At 38.3% G+C, this 21,473-nt stretch overlaps 1 long non-coding RNA gene across 3 annotated transcripts in view; it reads left to right on the top strand.

Moving 5' to 3' along the window:
- Positions 1-21,473, top strand: part of LOC104005860 (uncharacterized) — a 128,834-nt gene that overhangs the window by 45,467 nt on the left and 61,894 nt on the right. For all 3 annotated transcript variants that reach the window (XR_679333.4, XR_001713801.3, XR_008547179.2), the window contains exon 2: positions 21,122-21,285. This is a non-coding gene — a long non-coding RNA (uncharacterized LOC104005860). The remainder of the gene's footprint in view (positions 1-21,121; positions 21,286-21,473) is intronic.

A 21,473-nucleotide genomic window follows, 5' to 3' on the forward strand; every position in this document is an offset into this window, starting at 1 on the left:
TTTAATTTTTTTTTTTTTTTTTTTGAGACGGAGTCTCGCTCTGTTGCCCGCTAATTTTTTTTTTTATTTTTAGTAGAGACGGGGTTTCACCGTGTTAGCCAGGATGGTCTCGATCTCTTGACCTCATGATCCACCCGCCTCGGCCTCCCAAAGTGCTGGGATTACAGGTGTGAACCACCGTGCCTGGCCCAAAATAATCTTTAAAAGATTTACAGTACCACATTTACACTATCTCAAGTCTTGCTATAAAGCTACAGTAAGAATACTTAACAATGTCTTCATTTGTAATAGCCCAGAATAAGAAATAACTCATACATCCATCAACAGAAGAATGAGTAAACAAACAGCAGTATATTCATATAATGGAATATTACTCAACAATAAAAAGAACTGATATAGGCAAAACCAAGAATAATCTCAAAGGCATAGTGCTGAGCAAAAAAAAAAAAAAAAAAAAAAAAAAAGCAAGCTATAAAGAGTGCATACTGTATAATTCTACTGATATGAAGTACTAGAGTACATAAATAAAATATAGAATAGTATAAATCAGAGCAGTGGTTGCCTCTGAAGAGTGTGAGGGTGGGGATTGACTGAGATAAGGCAGGAGGGAAATTTCTGGAGTGATGGAAAAGTTTATATCTTGTTAGGAATGTGGCATTTACACAGGTATATGCATCTGTCAACATCATCAAACTGTATACTGTATGTAAATTATATTTCAATAAATAATCCATTTTTAATTTGAATAAATAGATACTACTCTGTATTTCTGTGTGTTTTTAAAACAAACATTCCTTTGCTTTTAAGTACACGCATTTAAAAAACAGGCTAATCCCAGAACTTTGGGAGGCCGAGGCGGGTGGATCACGATGTCAGGAGTTCAAGAACAGCCTGGCCAAGATGGTGAAACCCCGTCTCTATTAAAAATACAAAAATTAGCTGGGCATGGTGGCAGGTGCCTGTAATCCCAGTTACTCAGTAGGCTGAGGCAGGAGAATTGCTTGAACCCAGGCGGCAGAGGTTGCGGTGAGCCGAGATCGCACCATTGCACTCCAGCCTGGGCAATAGAGTGAGATTCCGTCTCAAAACAAAAAACAGAAAACAAAAACAAACAAACAAACAAATATACAGGCTAGTACCTAGATGTCTTGTAGGTATTCAAGGCACATAAGCTGTGTGTCTATATTTTAGCAAAACTGGGTTCACAGTACATAATTGCAAAGTAAATCCTTGTTGATTGATAAAAAATTTAAAAATTGTCTTTTGCATTATGTAGAATTTTATTAGAAATGTGGGTTAGTGAGGGAGGATGGGTTGGAGTAGCAGTTTTAAACACATTAACAAGACCTTCACAAATCCCAAGAAATAAAAGTAGAGCAGGAAGATGCGGTCTTTTTACCAGGTGACAATCATAATATTTGTAAAATAGGGTCATATCTTAACCATGTTGAATTTTTCTGTGTTTAATAACACCTAGCAGAAAGTTTAGTGTATATTTGAGGAATTGAAATAACCAGGTTTCCATGGCAAACCCCATTGAGCAAGATCAAATTTTATACTTTAACTATTTTTTCAAATGTTCTTTTTTGTGTCCCAAAACAAGTTATTCAAAACATAAATTGACCCCCAAAAGGAATACATGAGTTTGAAGTAGGGAGATTCAAATTACATATTGCTAAGAAATACTTTCAGATAACTTGGTTTCTCAACTCAAGGAATATGCTTCTAGCTTTTCTTCTTCTTCTCCTTGTTCCCCTTCTTTTTCTTCTCCTTCTCCTTCTTCTCCTTCTTCTGTTTCTGCTTCTGCTTCTCTTCTTCTTCTTTTTTTTTTTTGAAATCTTGAAGGAATTAGTACCTATTTCCATGGAATTAGCCCAATTTTCTTCTCTCCCTGGTACTGAGTATGCTATGTTAAAATAAAGAGGAGGCTGGGCACAGTGGCTCACGCTTATAATCCCAGCATTTTGGGAGGCTGAGGCAGGTGGATCACCTGAGGTTGGGAATTTGAGACCAGCCTGACCAACATGGAGAAACCCTGTCTCTACTAAAAATACAAAATTAACTGGGCGTGGTGGTGCATGCCTGTTATCCCAGCTACCTGGGAGGCTGACGCAAGAGGATTGCTTGAACCCGAGAGGCGGAGGTTGCAGTGAGCCGAGATTGCACCATTGCATTCCAGCCTGGGCAACAAGAGTGAAACTGTCTCAAAAAAAAAAAAAAAAAAAGAAGAGGAAAGAGATCTCAGGCATGGATACACAGGTTCATGTTGGGAATGGCTAAAAGTAACACTGGTTAGCAGGTTTGAAGTTACTTCCAATTCTCTTTCTCATTCATTCAAAATGTTCATTGGGGAATGGTATAACAAGACAATGTGCTCAGTGCTAGTCATAAAAATGAACAAAGGAAAGTTAGTACCCTCTAAGAGATCCACAGACCAGTGGAAAAGACAAAAGGAATAACTGAATGCATAACTGAATATATGATTATAAGCATACTCCATTCTATTATTATTTATAAATTAATTTCTGTATTAATCATTATAACCATATACAGGGCATCTGTCTGGTGTTTTACAGATGTTGTTCTATTTGTACCTTCAAAGTAGGTGTTATCCTAATTTCAGAGCAGTGGAAACCAAGGCTTAGAGAGGATATACCACAGACATGTCTAGGATGTAGTTAAGATTTGAACTCATTCTGTCTGACTTTCTAGTCCTCAGTCTTTCAACCAGAGCCCTCTACCATCTAAGACGGACTTTAGCCAAACTTTTCAGCCTGCAGTATGAATGCATAACTTTGTAACCATGCCCAGGGTAAAAAACTTCAAAGGAGCTTGAAACTGATTTTCCCTTGTTTTGGTAATTTGTGTTTTATTCTTTCTTAAACTCGGATAAATAAATAATCACCAAACACACAGAGGAAAAAGATCAGATTTGTTTTGTGTTAGCCATATGTTTCCATTTAAAATATCATGTTGGGAGAGGATGGTGGTTAGGAGCAGCAGGCATGTGGTGATTTTGCACATAATGGCACATGCTGGGTCTGTGTTCTGTCAGGAAGTTTCAGCTGCTCTTTGAAGCTGTGCTTTCTACTTAGTGGAGTCATGCAAAGGCTTTCTTTGTCCCAACTTCAATTCTATATCAATCAGAGTAGATGATTGGCCTGGGCACTAAGAGCCTCGTGCACAATTTAGTGTTGTAAACGTGTTGGCTCTCTGCTATGCTAAAGAGACTGAGCTAGCTGCTGGGAGGGCTACAGTTCCTTGGTCCCTTGCTATCCTGTAGCTTGCTTTCTGATGGGGGAAAGCCTCCTATGACGAGGGATATATTAAGACTAAGAGAAGTCAGAGCACAATGCTCTAAGAGCGTGACCTCCAGTAATCTCAAAGGAGTACTAATTGTCAAGGGGAAGCTCACTTTCAGGCAGAAGCATGAAGAAAGGAAAGCAAAATTTATTGACTGTACTATGCAATATTGCTTACTCCTCAACACAACAATGTGAGGGATGTGCACTTCTTGTATTTTTTTTTTTTTTTTTGAGATGGAGTCTCACTCTGTCACCCAGGCTGGACTGCAGTGACACGATCTCCGCCCACTGCCACCACTGCCTCCCAGGTTCAAGCAATTCTCCTGCCTCAGCCTCCTGAGTAGCTGGGATTACAGCCACCATACCCAACTATTTTTTTTTAATATTTTTAGTAGAGACAGGGTTTCACCATGTCAGCTAGGCTGGTCTCAAACTCCTGACCTCAAGTGATTTGCCTACCTCGACCTCCCAAAGTGCTGGGATTATAGGTGTGAGCCACCATGCCTAGCCTTGTATATTTTTTGTTTAAAAAATGAGATAAGTGTAACTGAAAATTAAAAATGTGTTAGAGCATATACAATGAAAAATAACTCCTCATCTCACTTCAATCTCTTAGTCTATCCCCAAGAGCAAGCAGAGTAAAAGATTCCTGTTTATTTTCCTGGTAATATTCTAATTAAATGTACGTGCATTTCATTGTATGCATCCTTTATTTCTATACAAATAAGAGTACACTAAATACCCTGTTCTGGACCTGACAGTTTTCCCTCAACAGCATATCCTAAAGTACTTTAAGTGACAATAGGTACATATGGCTTCACCTGTATATTTTTGTTTGTTCGTTTGTTTATGGCTAGTTTTCAATATATACGTTGGATTTTTGACAGACCAATAAATAGTGTCCCTTTATCTCTGCCCCCTTCCTGTGGGTTCTGAAGAGTTTGAGAAGGAAAACAAATAGTTGGCATAAGGAGGCCACAAATTTAATTTTATTGCAGATAGAGGCAAGACTAGAAGTTAGAGTTTTATGTGAATAGTCAAGCAGGCTTGTTATTACTGAAGCTGTGTATGTAGATCTTGTTGTGTAGCCTACAGCAGTTCCCAAAATGAAAAGTACAGTTGGGACAAGATCTACCAGTCAGATAAGTGATACCACCTTCTCACAGGTGGAGTGAGTCAAGGGCAAAAGCAAGATCATCAGGGTGCTTTAAAAACTCCTTTGCACAGAAACCTGAATAGAGTAGAAGGTACTCCTCTCTAACTGTATAGGCGGAGAGCATCCTTATTTAGCTAGTCCCCTGTGGATGGTAGTTTAGGTTAGTTCCATTCCTGCTACTGAGCATGCATTTTTGTTATTCTTTTTTTTTTTTTTTTTGAGCCTCACCCTATCACCCAGGCAGGAGTGCAATGGCGCAATTTTGGCTCACTGCAACCTCCACCTCCCGGGTTCAAATGATTCTCCTTCTCCTGCCTCAACCTCCCAAGTAGTTGGGATTACAGGTGCCTGCCACCATGCCTGGCTATTTTTTGTATTTTTAGTAGAGACGGGGGTTTCACCATATTGGCCGGGCTGGTCTCGAACTCCTGACCCCATGATCCTCCCACCTCAGCCTCCCAAAGTGCTGGGATTACAGGCGTGAGCCACCGCACCCGGCCTGTCATTCTTTTTTTTACAGAAAAATAAACTGTGGTTCTGTGAGTTTAAGTGTTCATGGTTACACAGCTAATGAGAGGGGGAGTCAGAATTCTGATTCACATCTGACTTCAATTCCAGGGCTCATCATTTCTCACATCCTCTACTCACCCAATTACTAGCATCTGTATGGAAAATCAGTAAGAGTCTGAGTCCATTTTTACTAAATCAGTAACAGTCTGAGTCCATTTTTATTAAATCTTCTTATTGTTTTCCTCATAATCCCCATGTGAGGCAGTTGAAGCAGGAGTATGGTCTCTATTTTCTAGAAAAATAAATGGAGATTCAAAAAGGTTGTTACTTCTTTACTTAACATCAGTATTTAATGGCCAGGTCTAAGACTCAACCTCCTTTCACTTCAGACCCTTCTCCTGTATGTCAGAGAGCCTTGGACTAGCCAGTAAAATATGAATTCAGACCAAGGGATTAGTGTTATTGGTGGCACGTTGATGGGAAAGAGCGGTGTTTGCTCCAGGAGTGACAAGGAGTCTCCTTTCAATGATATCTAGATTATGTCCTTTTTAGGCATCTGTGTTTGTGGTCTGTGTGTCAGAGCTTCCTGGGAAATGTCTAAAATGTAAATTCCTAGACTTCACTTAGACATAGAGACTATATGGAAAGAAAACCTGCAATCTGCATTTTAACAAGATACCTAGGATATTCTGATGTAAGTTAGTCTATGAATTGGGATGGAAGAACCCTGCTTTGAGGAAATTTAAAAAGTTTTGTTTTTTGGTATATAGTAAACGAGTCATAATCAGAATTGTGTCTTGAGGCAGTGTGTTATTGTGGAAAGAACATGGGCTTTGGCATTAGCTAAACTGAAATTGATTCCTCATTCTGCCATTTATTAGGTGGGCGAACTTGGAGAAGTTATGAGTCTCACTGAATCTCAGCCAGCTCACGTACATCACAGGTCTGCAATGAGGATTAAATGAGATGATGTATGTAAGAGCCTGCCCTCAGGCTCTACAAATGTGACTTCCTCTCCATTTTGTTTTCTTCTAGTATTTTTTTCAATAATCTATCTCATCTTCTCCACCCATGATCACTCTGAAAAGCAGCTTCTTGGTTTTATTTATCATCTCATTGCTATTACTTATGGTCCCTTCTATAGAAAAAAAGGACAGATGCCCAGCAGGGTCAGGTTTTCTTTAACCAGACTGCTACATGCACAGGCCTTGTTACTCTACTCGTTCTGTAAGATCCATGGAGGAAGATAAGCAAAGCGCGTTTACCATGTGCCTTCTCAGAGGACATGTACATTTGTTAATGAATTCTGAGTCATTAACAAAACGTTGCCTTAAAATGGTTTGCATTAAAATGAAATTTTACTTGTGTTCCTCAAATGTCTTGGAATGTGCTGGGACTGCTGTAGGCAAGCTTTGGAAGCAGGCCCTTCTCATTTTCCTGTTACCTTCCATCTCTCTGGGTTCAGTGGGCTTCAGTGTGTTCAGCAGCTACCAGGGCTCACCTAGGCAGCATTTAGGATCTTTCCTTTCTCTTGTTACGGCTTCAAACCTGACAGCTCCTGTGTGCACCCCCCTTAGCATCCTCTAAGGAACACAGTGGCTCACACCTGTAATCCCAGCACATTGGGAGCCCAAGGCAGGAAGATTGCTTAAGTCCAAGAGTTTGAGACCAGCATGGGCAACATAGCAAGAATCTATCTCTACAAAAAAAAATAAAAAATTAGCCAAACCTGGTGATATACATCCGTGGTCCTATAGCTACTCAGGAGGCTGAGGTAGGAGGATCACTTGAGCCTGGGAGGTCGAGGCTGCAGTGAGCAATGATTGTACAACTGCACTCCAGCCTGGCCGACAGAGCAAGATCCTGTCTCAAAACAAAACAAAACTAACAAAGACAAAAACCATGAAACAGTCCCAACAAGGGTGTTCATTCTAATCATAACTTGGTATGGGAATTGCCTGCCTTTTGAAAAGAGGCTTTATAAAAAGTAAAACAAAATGAAAGAAAACCACTGAAATTTTGTATATCTTAGCAGCTTTAGGACAACATCATGGAAGAGGGTAAAGTTCCAAAAAAAAAAAAATAATAATAATAATAATAACCTTTTGAGGGAGTGCATAATCTCGAGATGGGTGAGACTTGCTTTACAAACATATTCGTGTCTTTAATAGAAGAACAAGATACAGGAATAGAAAGATAGGAACATTCTTATGGAAACAGTGTGAGGAAATAGTCTACATCACAATTAGACTATATATATGATAACAGATGTGAACCTAGTGCTGTAAAATTATACTTTTAATTTTGCAAACTTGAATGTGCAATTAACCTGAATTTTTACCTGATAGAAAAGTGATTTACTTACCATGAACAATCATTTTAAAAGAAAAAACAACAAAGATAAAATACACTTATAAAACTTACTTTTCTTTCTTATGACAAAGGTAATACACATTTTTAGTTGAATATATAGAAAATATTTAGAAAATTTAGAATAAAAGAAGAACATAAAAAGTACAGCACCCCAAGATCATTACTGCTTACATTTTCATGTATATCCATCGACTCTTTTTTTCTATCCATGTAGTCATACTTGAGGGAGTCAAAAATGGAATCATAATATACATATTTTTCTTTTGCTTAAAAAAATACAGCATATGCCAGTGCTTCTCAAATGGTAATGCATATAGAAATCATTTGGGGAACTTTGTTAAAATGCAGATTCCTATTCAGTAGGTCTGGGTGGGACCTGGAATTCTGCATGTCTAACAAGTTCCTGGGAAGCACATGCTGCTGGTCGCGGGAACACACTTGGAGTAGCAGGTGTGTGCCCCATTACATGTCATTACTGATTCCTTACCAAGTTATTATTATTATTTGAGATGGAGTCTTGCTCTGTCACCCAGGCTGGAGTGCAGTAGCACAATTTCGGCGCACTGCAACTTCTGCCTCCCCAGTTCAAGCAATTCTCCTGCCTCAGCCTGCCAAGTAGCTGGATTACAGGAGCATGCCACCACGCCTGGCTCATTTTTGTATTTTTAGTAGAGATGCGGTTTCACCATGTTGACCAGGCTGGTCTCGAACTCCTGACCTCTAGTGATCTGCCTGCCTTGGCCTTCCAAAGTGCTGGGATTACAGGCATGAGCCACTGTGCCTGGCCTTACCAACTTATTTTTAATCACTGCAAATCTTCCATTATACAATGTATGTATCTCAACACTGTCATGAAATTGGCTAGTTAAGTTTACTCCTTTGCTCTTATTATACCATAAAAAAAAACTATGATAAACATTTTTGGGGTGAGAAATCTTTACACATGTCCATTGACATTTCCTTAAAGGAATTTTCTTGAACTGGAAGTGCTTCATCAGATTTATTCAGAATTTTAAAAACATTTAATACACACTGCCAACTAGCTCTTAGGAAGAAAACAATGCAGTTTTGAAAGGTACACATTAACCAGTTAGTAACATTACCTTGACCTGAAATTTCTTTTGGTTTGTTGTTTCCATTTCCATAATAACCCCACTGAGTTCTCTTGTATCTTTTTTAGTATTCTATAATCGATGTTTTCTCATGAGGATGTCTGCCCCAAGCTGGCCAGACTATTAGCCTGAATGCTCAGCACAGCACTAGACGCTAAAGAGATGAGAGAAGGATGAATAGTTAAATGGAAACATATGCCTTTCACTAGATAAATACTTCTTTAGAGCACTGTAGTGGAGGCAGTATCAATTTAATTTCTGACACATTAGACACTTTGACCACTAATTAAAACCTAAGCATGAAAAATTACTTGCTGCTTCTTATGGAAAATAACCCACAACATCCTTTGGTGTTAAACTATTTCCTAAAACTCCCAAATCTGTGCATAGCTGGCCAAAGTTTTAAAACTACATGCACCAAAACCGGTGGGCTGTTATTATTATGCTTAAGGTTTTATTAGTGGCATTACATAATAATGCTTTTGTAATATTTTGATATAATATAGCTCATCATATAATAATTCTCATATAATATTTTGCAAATCCATCCCACATGGACCATGTTTTTATTTATATTTGTGGTATTTTATTCATCACAATTTTTTGTATTAATTTTGATTTTTAAAAATATCTCCTTAAATGTTACTTGGACCCCTTAAGTTTTGCACCCAATATGACTGCCTGTCTTGCTTTACCCTAGTTCTAGTCCTAGAAGTTAACTGTAACTTAAGATTTTTGAGCAGTAAGATGAAAGTTATAACTTAAATTTTATACAGGTAATATCAAGTAATGTCACTTAATCAAATAACATTTGCTTTAATTTTTACTGGTATATTTAATTATTTTTCTTCTAGGTGTTACTATCTAATCAAGAACATATTCAAGTCACTGTACCTGTGGGCGTGGTATGAAATATGCTTGCTTTTCGTAGGCAACAACAGGGGACGTTTGGAGTCAGGGAGCTATTCATACCAATACTTTCCTTTATCCATTCAAAGTTCTTCCTTTTGTTCAATTACTAATTCAAAAAATACCCTTTGATTGCTGTTGTGTGATAGGAACCATGACAGGTAAATGCTATGTATGAATAAAAATGAGTAAAACACAATGTTTACCATCAAGTTGTTCCACGTTTGCTAGTGGAGGGACACAGTCCGTATGAAGATCAAATTAAACCCAGAGTTTAAATGGGACCAGAGAGGAAAGATGGGGACACCTGGAACACAGGAAAGATGTGGTCATGCCTAAGTTGTCTCTTCAGGAGTGAATTTTGTGCATGTGTTACACTCACCACACGCCACCACACACACCCCCACACAAACACACACAGAGATGCATTCTTTAGAATTTAGCCCATAACCATTGCCTTGGGAAGACTTAGATGTTTTGGCCAATGTACATTTAATCTAGGTCAAATTTTGCAAAACAAAACATGGAGTGCATTTGTTTGAGCAGGGGAATAATGCTGTCTTGGTCTTGAAGCCCATATGGCATCATGCATAGATTGAGAATCATCATGTCTGCTGAATTATGTTACCACTGACTTCAAAGTTTATCATTGATGAGCAGCAGCTGTTGCCAGGAATAGTAAATCACATCTTGCATTTTTATAAGAAATGGTATCATGGCTTTTCTGAATAACTGATTTTTAATAGAAGGCATAAGTCATCACTACACTATATATAGGAAGGGTATAGATTTACTTATTCATTTTTGACAATTTTATTTGATTTCAAAATATTTCATTGAATGTTCACTATGTGCACATGAATAAGCTTAAGTCCCTATTTTTAAGGAGCTTAAAATCCATTTAGGAAAAGGACATGTCTGTAACTAGAGTTTAAAGCCCAATGTCATATGTGTTGAGTACAGATACAAATCACTTGGATGGGAGTGAGTGGGAAAAACAAAAAGCTCAGGCCAGAAATAGGGAAGAAAAGAGGACTTTGTAGAGAAGGGAGCATTTGGCTCGAACTCTGTTGGCTGTGCAGGATTTGTTTCATTTAGGTGGTAAAACACTGCAAGGCATTTGATGCCAAGAAGATAGGATGGGCAAGAAAATTATGAAGGTAAATGCCAGTTTGGGGAATTGGGAAGTAATTAGGCATTGCTATTGATCAGTGCTTCTCAACCCTGGCTGCACACCGGAATCATCAGGAGAGTCTTGAAAATACTTGTGCCTGAGTTTAACCCTCAGAGACTCTGATTTAATTGGTTTTTGGTATGGCTTATGCATCAGAATTTTTGAAAGTTCCCCAAATTATTCTCATATGCAGCCAGGGTTGAGAACTTCTGCTGTAGACTAATAACTTAGCCTGGTTCTATGGGAGGTAAGGCAGAAAAAAAAAAAAAAAGGAAAACAGAACATGCTTTTCCTGTGCTGAAAAAGAGCAGAGAATTTAAAAGAATATTCCTACTAGTTCATGTGGAAAATGTTAAGAGTCAGGGATTCTCATTTACATTTACAAATGAAAAAATAAGCTAGTCAAAGAAGGCTTGAAACTAAGGTAACATGACCGGTCTCTAGAACTCATCGTGAGAAAGGACAGGGTTTGAGGTTAAGGGGAGAGAACTTTGATTACAAGAGTAAGAAAATTATAATGAAAAGAGGAGTCAGCAGTTTGGCTCTTCATGTTTGTCTTTGGCTTGAATTGGAAAGTATGGAAACTTCATCTAAAACTAGTCTTTTTTTTTTTTTTTTTTTCCTTTCATCAACTACCAAATGTGTATATGAGAAAGGGCACACACAAAGGGAAGTGAATAAAGTAGGGCGGGTGAGCTTTACTCAGAATAGATGAAAGGGAAGTACACAGCCACTGTGATATCCTTTCTCACCTTGAATTGGTCTTGTAGGCACAAGGCTTCCAGGATTCTTGAAAAATTCCTACCTTCTCACCATTCAGGTCTTGTTAATTCTGCCTTCTTAATTCAGTAGTGACTCCTACATTCTGTCAGATGATAGCCTTCTTTAGGAAAGAAAACGAAACCTGCTCATCCAAAACTTGGATAAATATGCCGGGTGCACTGGCTCACGCCTGTAATTCCAGCACTTTGGGAGGCCGAGGCGGGCGGATCACTTGAGGTCAGTTGTTCGAGACCAGCCTGGCCAATATGGTGAAACCTCATCTCTACTAAAAATATAAAAATTGGCTGGACGTGGTGGCACATGCCTGTAATCCCAGCTACTCAGGAGGCTGAGGCAGGAGAATCCCTTGAACCCCAGAAGCGGAGGTTGCAATGAACCAAGATTGCTTCATTGCACTCCAGTCTGGGCATCACAGCAAGACTCCATCTCAAAAACAAACAAACAAACGAACAAACAACAACAACAACAACTTGGAAAAATAAAACTGAATCTTCTTCTTCAAAAAATATATATACTTCCAAGCCAGTGTTTCTCAACTTTTGGGATTATTCTAGCACTCAGACATGCTTCAGCCATGACGTGCTCACCCATTCCCCACTGCAGTTACAATTCTTCACATTGCATTGTGTGCTCTTTAATGGTCCCAATGGTCATAATTGTTTTGTTTTATTTTCATTGCCTAGCACAATGCCACACATATATTCAATAAATATTCAATAAATATTGAATAAATATTCAATAAAAAAAACTTTTACTTGTAGGTTCCAAACAAGACCTTGTTTCCATGGACTTGTAATACCTAAATAAAGAACAAACTCTAGTAACATTTAATTTTCATTAATTTTCTGTCTTTCCATATTCCATAGTGTCCTCCCACTTCATTCTGGTTTTCACCATAAAAGATTTAGTTTATAACAGTTTTTTTTTTTTTTGTGGTAGTAAATATCTGAATTTTTTTCCCTTCATTGTTATCTTTAGTGAACTGGCTCTTGCAGGAAGTTTATCAGTGTCAACTCACTCATCTGCATCTGAAACGTTCGATGATGGATTGTCACTCAAGGGAACCATTATATTTCCATACGTAGAGAAGTCCCTTTGCCAATCACAACAAAATGATACAATAACCATAATACAGAAAGAATGAGTGTGCCTCTACCTGCTTTTATCTTACTGCTTCTCTTTAGGTCCTACTCAGTACTTCCTTTCTAAAGAGACAGCTTCCTAATTTCCCTACCTCCTAATGTATCCACTGTCTTCCCTCTCCATTTCCTTCAAATACATAACTGCCAGATACATTTTTCTTAACTAGAGGTATGATAGTCATTTTCTTACTCAAATCTTTCAGTGGATCTCTATTTCTAACTCAAATGTGTCCTTCTGACTTGGATATTTGTAAAGAACTTCATGCTCTCGCCCAGCTTTCCCTTCCCGAAGCTTGTCCTGGTCACCTTTACATGAGGCTCCAGCTTATTGTGCCTATTAGGTGCACTTTCAATACAGCACATTCTTTCCTGCCACCTTGGCTTTGTCTTAGCTACTTCCTTCCTATGAAATGTCTGGATTCCCATCAATAGAACATTAACTCATCCTCAAGGTCAGTTCAAAATCAGTTCCTTCATGAGGAATTCCCCAATTCCTGTAAATAAACATGATCTCTCCCTTCCTAATCTCTCCTTAGATTAGGAAATCTCAGTTCTGAGAAATAGAGCTGTCTTTCTGTTTCTCTCAGGGTCTTCCGCTTGGCTTGTTTTATAAATATCTATAGGCTACACTATCTCCTGAGATGATAAAGGCCTTGAGGAAATGGTAGGTACATTTGGTACCTACCTTGAGGAAATGGTAGCAACACAGTAGGCATGCCTCAAGTATTTGAGACATGTTTCCTTAAAGTGTAGTGAAATATTAGGGCTTAGGGGGATAAGTTATATTCTTTTACATTCGAAATATTAGAAAGGAAGCCTAATGGGAAGGCAAGGAAATTACCTAATATAGGGCTTTGTATTCCTATAATTTTGAACTCTAAAATCACTATGTTTTTCCTTGCACCAGCCTTCACCTCCCTACCCCCATATACACACTAACACATGTACACACGGGTATAGAGGGGACTTTTGGTCTGCATAAAAGATAAGCAGACTAACTCACTATGATTATTCTGAATCAGATAAAAATATGTAACACCCTTGACATGAAAACAGTCTTTGGTGAAGAAGAAAAACTTCATTAACGGTTCTTTAAAACAGTTATAATCCCTTTACTATGCTACTTTGGAAAGGAAATATAAAACAGTATGATTACATATTTAAGAAGAAAACTATAATGTATTTTGGCTCCTCCTGGTAAAATGTGGAATAAAAAGTAATCTGGACCTACCAAAAAAAAAAAAAAAAAAAAAAAAAAAGCCCAAACAGCTTCTGCTCAGTACACGGCAAAACTGTGAACATTTGAACATTTAGTGACATCTGGGCAAGAAAAGTCAGCCGGAAAAACAATCTGTTTTTGTGACACATTTTTGAGATGAATTCAAAGAGCAACTTTTAAGGACAAAAAAGCAAATTAGTGTTTTATGTTGGGGAGAATATTTTATTCTTCCTTTTTCAGGGCTGCAACTCAGTAACCGCATCCCATATAATGCTGGCACTTATGTCTCATAAATACTCTGTAGGTTTAGTGACATGGCTCATCTGGGAGCTTTCCCTAGGCAACTAACATTGCCACTTCTAGATTTTGCTTTCAATGATAGGCCTAGTAAAAGTTGGATGTCCCTGATATGTAATAGTAACAACTGAAAATGCCATTCTAATATTTTCTGTAGCAAAGAATGAAAGAGCTAAAGGGGTTTTCTTTATTAAGTCAGCCTAGGTAACTCAAATATTCTCCTTTGTTCTCCTTTCCAGCTTTCTGTTGATTTCATTGCGATTAAAACACCATCAAATGAAAAGATGAATTTACTGTTAAAACTTAAAGTTTCTTATGTACAGTCCAGCTATTGCATTACCAAAAGATGCCAAAGGAAAATGAAGTGTTCTGTCTATATGGAGATTGAATTTAAAAATTCATCTTATTTTTTAAATGCCTACACATACTTTTAAACTGTGTTCCCTCTTCACCAGCTCTACTCTTACTGTTTCGATTCAAGTCCTGGAATGGAGAGGATTACTTTCTTCTGGATGTATCCCTGCCTCCTCCCTCACCCTCATCAAATTCACCCTCCACTCTGCCACCACAGAGATGCTTCAAAAAGTACATTAGATCATGTCATCTGTTGAAATTCTGCGGTTTCTCTTTGTCAGGCCATCTAAGGCTTGTGAAGACCTGGCCTTGCCTTAGTTCTCACCATTTTTCCTCTTGCAGTCCTGTCCCCAGTACATACAGTCAGGCCAGACTGCGTCCTGTCCCCTGAACCTATGATACTCTGCTGGGCTTTCATTTCCTCTCCTGAATGTTCTCGCTTTTTGCTCCCAGGCTGTTTCCTATTCAACCTCTCATTCTCAGTTCAGCCCTCACCTCTGTAGAGATGCTTTCTTGGCCCCCTCTCACGTGCCATAGCCTCTTGTGATTCTTCTTTCATAGATCTTGCCCCACTATACTGTGATAGTGACTTCCTGCCTCTCCATCTAGGCAGTGAGCTCCATGAGGATCACTTGCTATGTCTTTTTTTGGTCTGTCTTTCAATATTTCCCAGAACAGGACCATGAACTGGGGAGGTGTTGATTATGTCTTTGTTGAAATAACATCCAATCTATATTGCTTAAAAGTAGCTCACACAGGCCGGGTGCAGTGGCTCAGTAATTGCAGCACTTTGGGAGGCCAAGGTGGGCGGATCACGAGGTCAGGAGATCAAGACCATCTGGCTAACACAGTGAAACCCCGTCTCTACTAAAATTACAAAAAAAATTAGCCAGGCGTGCTGGCAGGCGCCTGTAGTCCCAGCTACTAGGGAGGCTGAGGCAGAAGAATGGCACGAACCCGGGAGGCGGAGCTTGCAGTGAGCCAAGATGGCGCCACTGCGCTCCAGCCTGGGCAACAGAGTGAGACTCTGTCTCAAAAAAAAAAAAAAAAAAAGTAGCTCACATATTTTACACCCCCACTCATTTCTCTTTTAAATTAATTATCCCTTTTCTATACCTGCTTCAAAACAAATAATACAGTACCCAAAGCCATTCAACAGGCTTGAGCACAAGACCATAAACAAATCAGTTTAGTTCACTAAACACTCTTCATTTTCTAATACACAGCAGATATTTCTGATTTCAGTTGCAGAGCTATTCTGATTGGCTCATTTTTGTAGTTATGTTTGATCAAATTGATTAGAGGAAACCACACTCCATGAAGGGGTGATCAGAAAAATTGGTGCTTGTTGGTCTCTGATGAAAAATGGACAAGCCTATTTAGCATATCACCTAAAGCTACCTTAGGAATGTTTTGGAAAACTGTTCTGCAGCTGAGTCTGCAGTCAGGGTCCACAGCCTAGAGAGGAAATCACATACTTGGAGGCGGTGCTCTAAAGAAGTGTTACTGATGGTGATGAAAATGTGCACCGAAAGAGATCAATGAAACAGGAGCTGTTTGACCCATTGCATGAACTGCACTCCACGTTAGGTTTCCGTTGTGTACACTCCTCATTGTATTCACCATCTATTCCCACTCTCCAGGATATACGCACGCACACAGACAAAACAGACACACAAACACACACACTCCAGCAAGATTTAGGTAGGAAGTAACCCAGCCAGGAGAGATAGACACAGTGAGATCTAGAGATTCTATTTTTATAAAGGCCTTGCAACTTGCAATCAGAAATGATGTCAGAGAAAGTGGCGATTGCTGTTTGATTGGGTGAATCTACCATTAATTAGTAAGAAAAGCACTGTTGGTATTTTGAACAAAAGTTATTATTATAATTAGGACAGTTGCCTCATTTGTCAGGAAATTCAAACTGTAATTTTTAGCGGTGATTTAAGGTTAACAGGTGAAGAAGCTATGCTCCCAAGTTCAATTAAAGAAAAGATAACTAAGGATTTACGTATGTTACTATATATGTCTTTCCCGTTAGGCTCTAAAGTCCTTGAAGGCATATATGAAAGTACAGCTACTGCACTGATGGTGACCGAAATTCCATGCCTCTTGTACATGACTATGTCTAGACTGGGGCATTTCTTATCATAGAAAAATATGAGCCTGGCTCAAATATTGTTTTATTTTTACTTGAAGTGCAATCTCTTTTGGAGTGGATCTGTTTAGATTATTTCCAAGGGTTTTTTTGAAGAGTCATAAAGGACGCACTTGAAGGCTGTCTGATCATTCCTTGACATGGGCAGAATTATGGGGAGCATTTGATGAACTGAGTACCCAGCTAAGTCAGACAGCTGTGGGCAGTGGAAAAGAATGATGGATGTGAGCTGGGCTGGGAGGCAGGGAATGGGAAGCAGTCAGAGGAGAGAGGGGCTTTCTTATGCTTTATTTCACCAAATCCTCACAAGAAACTTGCAATGGAAATGGTATCGTTCCCTTTTATGTGTGAAAAAACGGAGGCTCCTGGAGACTGAGAGATTTGTTCGCATAGGCGATGCATGGAAGAGGCAGGGTCTAAACCCAGGTAGTTTGAAGCAGTGCTCTTCTTTACATGCTACAATACATAGCCTTACCCACAGCAGACTTGGAAGTCACTGTGCTTGAATTTTCTTTGGCTTTGACACTTTGTGGCATTGGGCAAATCACTTAACATCTCAGGATTTGTTTCCTCAGCACCCAGCACAACAATGCCTTCCCTGTGTTCATTACAGCAGTGTTGCAGTGGCCTAACAAAATAGCACAAGTCAGAAATCACTTTGTATTTGTAAATTACAAAACATGAAATGAATATAAAGGGTTATTATTATACTTACGGCCCTCAGCCTACACCTGAAGAAAGAGCAAAGCAATTTGAGAGACACTGCTAGTGTGGAGTATGAACTTGCATTTGCAATTTCATAAAGACTTTTTTTTTTTTTTTGCTGCAAGGGTCTATTAATTATAACTGCCAGTCTTCGGTGCACTGCTTATCTTACATACAATTAATTATTCCATAAATCAAATAAGCGAGTTGTTGGCAAATGACATCTGCAATCTTTGAGCTGACAGCAAAATATATTATGAACCATAAATATCTCAGGCCAACTTTTCTTTTCTAGACATTTTGGTGCTGCTACCCAGGAAGAGATTATTACTGTGAAAAAACACTTGTGCTTGCTGATGATAACAGAACATGTTCAGCCCTCTCAGCAACCGAGGGGGCAGCTCTTTAATTTCTGATCTCAGGTCAGCAGGCTCATTTGACAAGACCAAAGTGGGATAATAGAGACATCATCAAAATAATTTGTCAGGCCTGCTAACATACTTTGTTCTGAGAACTCTGGTCTCTGAATACTACTTTTCTGATCTTATGTGACCCTAATTCCTGCCTTTGCTAATACACCTGGAATAGTGCCTGGCACATAGTAGATACTCAACAAATGTCTACCTCAAACTCCAGTCTTAGACTATTTACTTTGTATTTCCTCAGCACTGTTGACTGATTGTTTCTTCTCCTGAACATCACTTGACTAATCTCTAGCATCTTATACTGTGTGCAGACCCTGCTGTATTCTTCTGGGTTGAGTCTTAGCCTAAGGCCTTGGTTGTCTTATCGGCTTCCAGTCAGCTCACAACTGACCAGTTACAGTTTTGCACAAGTTCCTGGCCCTCTACTGCTCTCTACCCTCCTGTGAAAGCATTTGCCTACCCAGGGGGAAGGGTGACGCTTTGCATAGCAATTGTAGTTGGGAGATTTTGACAGAATACAGTCACTCCTGGTGGCTTGATTTAATGTATTTTAACATCATCCACAAAATATGTTTTTCCATTTTTCAACAGGGTTACACTTCTTAAGGAAATTTGCAATGTAATCTACTCATGACCTAAAGAGATATAAGTAGTTTTCATTTATTTAACTTAGTAAATTGTCTGTATATTGGTAGATTATAAAATATCTTTCAGTCTTTTAACATTCTAGTATCCCTTTGCTCTTTTTTCTTTACACATTATGCCAATTACAATGGAAATATCAATTTATTTCAACTTATCAATGTTTCTTTAAAACATCAAACTGCTCTGTATGCCCGTGCATACCAGCATAAAAAGGCCATACCATCACAATCTGTCATGAAATGTGTACTGTATTCCATTGATTCTAACATGCACATCTTTTAACATGTTAATATCTCTAAAATTGGCTGCATTTTACAATTGAAGGCATCTTAGTACTATTTCAGGATTGAATGGACCGTAATTTTTATCTCTTAGGACTGTATAAAATAGTGGCATATTATGCAACCAAAGGTACCTTAGAATTGATGAAAACCAGTCTAAAGCTAATCATAGCTAAAAGTTTTAATTCATGTTTGGCAGATATTGTATGGTGTCTCATTCAGTCTCCCTCCATTCTCCTTTTGCTGTGCTTCTCTGTACTGTGGAAATTCCAATGCTTAAAATTTTTTAATTTTCAATGTAGCTAGAGTTCTAACTAAGAATGGGGTTTTGCCAAATAGATGAGCACGCAAAACTTGGAATGTGGAAATGAGACAAAGAGTGTCTTCCTGTCATTTTTGGGTGTGTGCTACTGGCAATCGGGATTCTGAAGACAGTATGTTCCTCTGCAAGAACATTCCAGTAGCCTTTTTCCAGCTTCCTGTGTCCTAGAGGCAGCTATGGAAATGGCAGCAGCAAGTGGAATTTCAGCTTCCTGATCTCTGGAGCACTGTTCTGGGGCGTGCTTTCCCACTCAATAGTTCCAATGGTGGTATCAAAGTAGTGACTTTGTGTTGCTTTAGAAAAAATTCCTGGAGGCCCAGCCCATAATCAACTCTTCTAGCCTTTCCAACAATTTCATAAACACTGAATTCCCTTTATTGAATCCCTTGCTGCTTAGAATACCTAGAGTAGTTTTGGTTTTCTTTACTGGTGTATTTGACAATTACATCAGATTATTATATGTACCCTAACACAAATAAATCTATCAGAGAAATAAGAGGCCCTTTACCTGTTTTCTTTACATCGACTGTAGTTATTTATTTATTTTTTTGAGACGGAGTCTCGCTCTCTCTCCAGGCTGGTGTGCGGTGGTGCAATCTTGCCTCACTGCAATCTCCGCCTCCCGGGTTCAAGCTATTCTCCTGCCTCAGTCTCCCAAGTAGCTGGAACTACAGGCACGCACCACCACACCCAGCTAATTTTTTTGTATTTTTAGTAGAGACAGGGTTTCACCCTGTTGGCCAGGATGGTCTTGATCTCTTGACCTCGTGATCCACCCGCCTTGGCCTCCCAAAGTGTGATATACAAGCATCGAGGTTTGTCATCGTGATTAAAGTAAATGCAATGCAAACAATTTCCTTCAGAAAAACAACAGCACTTAGAATTTCTATAGCCTCATCATACGACTATAAAAATAAACATTATTGTTTTAATAACATCTTTAAGTTCTTTAAGGTCAAGAAGGATAAGCAAACAAATAGATGGACACATAAATAAATCATTGTTTATGAAAAAAGAATTCACAAAAAATTTTCACATTTATCTCTCCATTTGTCACTTGGAGAACTGGAGTTTGAAAAAAAAGCAAAACAAAACACTATATGGGATATCAACATGAACCGTCTGTCTGACCTTAAATAAGTCATTTCATTTTGCTGTGACTCAGATCCTTTTTCTATAAAATATGGAAAATAAGACCTGTCAATTGCCTGGATTTCAAAGATATTGTCAAGAAAAATATTACATAATGCCCTTGCATATGCTTGAGAAAGAACTTGTAAGTTTTGGATATTATTAAACTTGGATTGTGTACTTTTAGTATTATTGTTAATACTTCATAAAGTGTCACAAAAATTTGAAATTAACCATATATAGGAAATTGATCTAATTAAATAGAACACATCTACCTCATTTTCTTTCTCAAAATTATAGTTTCAATCTGCACTGTGAAAGAGCTCTGTCCATAGATGTGATAATGAAGTATATTCCAAGGTTAAACCAGGACTTCTCTGAAAGCCATTAGGGATCAGTTTGATGCTAAAAATAATCCACTAATAAATGCTCCTCATTTTAAGTTCCCTTCTCAGAAATAATTAAAGGGTACATCTCAGAGGCCAGTAATTTTCAGGCTAACTGCCACTTTTTAATCTAAGTTTTTTCTTTTTTTTTTTTTGTTTAAATTTATGATACTTAAGCCACACATCAACGTATTCAGTGAAAACACTTCTTTAGGATATGTCAGTTATGCTGAACAAAGAGAGAAGAATTAATTACATATCTTTGCCTTAGAATAAGATTTTCATTTCTATTAATTCTTATATATAAAATCGAACTGATGCCTCTTGCAAGCATCTTTTGTATGATTTTTCATTGGTTTAAGCAGAGTTAGATGTCAGAGTTCATTTTAATTTAAAAAAATTTAAGCTTTAGGATTTGACAAATGTATTTCTTTCAATATGCAGCTGTGGAAGACACTGAAATACGTGAGCTATTATATCTATTTTAAGTAGCAAGAATAGAAACTTCAAAATAATTACATTTCTATAGCTAATGCTTGAAGATAGTTTAATGTGGTGGTTGGATGCACAAACTCTGGAGATGACTTCATGAACTTAAATTCTGTATTTCTCCATTTGTAAAAGGAGACAATGATAATATTTGCTTTTCAAGGTTTTCATAAGCATAAGCATTAAATGAATTAATACATTTAACACGGGTCTTTTTTTTTTTTTTTTTTTTTTTGAGACAGAGTCTATCGCCCTGGTTGGAGTGCAGCAGTGTAATCATAGCTCACTGCTGCCATGAACTTCTGGGCTTAAGCGATCCTCCCACCTCAGCCTCCCTGTGTGCTGAGATTAAAAGTGTGAGCCACCATGCCTCATCGTAAGGGTCTTCAAAGAAACCCTATTTCATGTAAGTGCTCACTAAACTGTTACCACTTACTGTGACAAGATACAATATTGTCTCTTTTCTTGTCCACAGGGCCTATCATATTTAGAAACGTGACTTCTGGTATGTCCAGGGCCAAATAAAAATGTTTTCTTACACTTCACACATAATACATTATATTAAATGGCAGAAATCAAAACAATAGGAAATAA

The sequence above is a fragment of the Pan troglodytes genome, chromosome 2 (assembly GCF_028858775.2).
Source record: "Pan troglodytes isolate AG18354 chromosome 2, NHGRI_mPanTro3-v2.0_pri, whole genome shotgun sequence".
NCBI classification, from domain to species: domain Eukaryota; kingdom Metazoa; phylum Chordata; class Mammalia; order Primates; family Hominidae; genus Pan; species Pan troglodytes.